Raw genomic sequence first — 3,046 nt, 5'->3', positions numbered from 1 at the left:
GGCAGAAGATGATGGCACAAATCCCTGGGCCCCTGCCACTCACATTGCAGACCTGGATGGAAGTCTGGACTCCTGGCTTTTGGTCTGTCCCCGCCCTACCTGTTGCAGGCTTTTGGGGAGTGGAACAGTGGGTGGAAGATCTCTCTATCTCTCTCTATCTTTGTCTCTGGATCTTTCTACCTTTCAGGTAGATGATAATGTAAATAAATAAATAAATCAGATTGGAATATGCATTACAAAGAAACAAAATGCACTGGGAAAGCAATTGAGGCATCAAATGTTTGGTCCTTGGAGGGCATCGGAGTGCAGCGGTTTGCTTTGCCTGTGGGGAGTCTTCTCACCTGTGAGTTTCAGCTCTAGCAGCTCCTCGCGGTGTGTCCCAGCAGTGCTGTGTAGCTTCTCTGGTCTCTGTAGTCTCCTTGCCTGTAAAACAAGGATGTTTTAACCATCACCTCCTAGTAGTAACTTGAGGATGATACAAGCCTTACATACACTGAGCACTCACGAAAGGCGGCCGGCATAGAACATTTTATTCTCTGCTGAAAGGACTTCCCACACTAACGCATTAGCAAAAAGCCTCTTGGAAATGAAACCAGCACACGCCTTCAGGAACGACTGGATCTTTATTCTTTGCAGAGCCTGGCTGCATCATATGGAGCAGTGGCTTTTCTGTATAATAATATCCCTCGGGCTTTTGTGTGTTTGGGTTTTTTTTTTTTAGGAAGAATTATTCATCTTCAGAATCACAGAGAGTGTTTTCATTTCTCTTCTACACATTTATGACGAGCAGCCTCACTCAGAAGGGAGCCACACAAATTTACCAGTGTGCCCGGCTTTCCTCCTGAAGACGGCATAGAGCCTTCCAGCAAAACGGTTTATCCCAGAAGAAATAGAATGACCTGACACCAGCAGCAGGCACACCCAAGTGAAAGGCTGCCGTTTGTCCTTTATTATATGAAGGGGGATTTCTAAACTCAGCCCCTCTCTCTCTTACACACACACACACGCACACAGATACGCACATGTACAGAGATATTCATACATACACACATGCACAAACACACCATCTACTGAGTGTTCTGTAAACTCGCTCGCCTCCTGGATTTTCACATTCCATAGCTTGTCCACGTGGCTTGCACCTTGACCAGAGACTTCTGGTGGTGACCAGGATCTACCACAAACATAGAACCACAAACCTGGAAGACTCTTTGGAGAATAGGAGAAGGCCTTCAAAAAGCTCATGCATACCATGGGAAAAAAAAGCATGAGGATTGCAAATGTGTGTTGCACCTAATTGACAGGAGATAAAGCTTTATTGTGGAGAAGCTGAGGTGGCAAAAATCTGAAGCAGCAGCCGAATGTTCAGCCCATTTATTTACAGTATATAGGGGACAGTTTCCACACACACCTGTGCTGGCCCCCTCAGCCCGATGTATGTATACCCCTTCATCACCAGCCATGTTCTCCCTGGACCTGCTGCTGGCCACACAGTAAATACAATTTGACAGGGTACATCCAAGCACGTAACCCTAGGCACTGTCTCCTAACCTGCAGGCTGCCTTCCCAGGCTACAGCCCCTGCAGAGCACTCTGGGAGGGGGCTTCCGCTGGTGCTGCAGGCGGAGGGCCACTCTCTTCTCCGAGATGGCCCTGATAGAGCTGCCGAAGGCGGGACAGTTCTCTCTCTGGTGGCTGTGTCCAGCTGTACCACGGGTACCAGGGATCGCCGGAAACCAGGGTGGGAGCTGGTAGAGTGGCACTCACAGCTCCGTGAGAGGCACTGAAGTCAAGGTCCCGAGGCTCAACCTGGGGAATGTGGTACCTGAGGAGACCGTGATCTCTGGCTTTCTGGATGGCCTGGGTCAACTTCTTGTGCTGCTTCATGCAGACTCCTGTGTATGGAGCGTGGAAGATGATACCCGTGTGGGCGCAGACAAACTGTTCCAAGAGCTTCATGTTCCTGAAGTCCACGTGCAACTTGTGATCCCGACAGATGGGGCAGGGATTCCCGGCGATTTTATCTTTATGAATACATGTCTTTCGAGTCCGCTGTGGGGGTACCCCACCTTTGTGGTTGCGGCGGTAGTCAGCCCAGACTGGGCGAGAACCATAGCGGTTCTGGTATTCTTCTGAGTCCAGGTATTTCCAGGGTTCATCCTTATAAGGGGAAATGGGACCAGTGGGCAAAGAATCTTTCTCAGGGAGGGCTTTGGTGCAAAGAGTCTGGAAGGGCACCTGAACTCCGTAGGCACTTCTGAAAAGCGAAAGGCTAGGAACCCGCCGCCGCAGTGTGTTCAATACGGAGGCCGCCATCTTTTCCACTGGCTTTCTGAAGTACCCTCCTAAAGAGCAGGGGCCTCTTCCTTCAACATGAGTTGAGTTGAGTCCAGGTCTCATCACGTGGGATGCTTTTGGGGACACGGGCACTGTGAATGAGTGAGGTGGGCCGGGTGGGAGGCGGGGCTGGAGAGGGAGGGATAGTGTTGGTCCTACACACGGCAGGCAGCCAAGCCAGGCATGTCTGCAGCCCTGTGGTCCACAAGCAATCAGCCTGCAGCATCCGAATTAGTCCAACCCTTTCCCCCACATAGACGTCTGGTTCAGCTGAGGCAATGCAGAGCCAGGAAACCCTCCAGAAGCAAAGCTTGACCTCGTGAGGCTGAGCGCAGCCCATTCCTGACTCGGACACTTTCTGTGCTTTCACAGCATCTTACAAAAATAACAGCTATGTCCCTTATGCTGTCAATGACGTCACAAGGTAGACGTAGTCTAGCTGAGGGTGCCAGCAAACCCACGGCTCGGTTGTCTAGGAACTGCATGGGTATCTAAACAGTGTTCCACCTGTATTCCAGTTTGCATGCCAAGAGCTTCTCTCGAGGGTGTATTATGAATCATGGTAGGAAAATGCTGTTTATTTGCTTATTCGTCTACTGATCATCTACCAAGGCCATTGTTGTGCAAGTGCGGTGACAGAGAGATGGATAAGGGGCAGAGCTCAGAGCTGGCTATGGGGAGGTGGACGCACACACACACACACACACACACAC

At 50.6% G+C, this 3,046-nt stretch overlaps 1 pseudogene; it reads right to left on the bottom strand.

Annotated features, from left to right (window-relative positions):
- Positions 1–1,356: 1,356 nt before the first annotated feature.
- Positions 1,357–2,312, bottom strand: LOC100357358 (small ribosomal subunit protein mS40 pseudogene; annotated as a pseudogene).
- Between the last annotated feature and the right edge of the window lie 734 nt (positions 2,313–3,046).

The sequence above is a fragment of the Oryctolagus cuniculus genome, chromosome 12 (genome assembly GCF_964237555.1).
Source record: "Oryctolagus cuniculus chromosome 12, mOryCun1.1, whole genome shotgun sequence".
In the NCBI taxonomy this organism is placed as follows: Eukaryota; Metazoa; Chordata; class Mammalia; order Lagomorpha; family Leporidae; genus Oryctolagus; species Oryctolagus cuniculus.
This window is presented reverse-complemented; position numbering and strand designations above follow the sequence as displayed.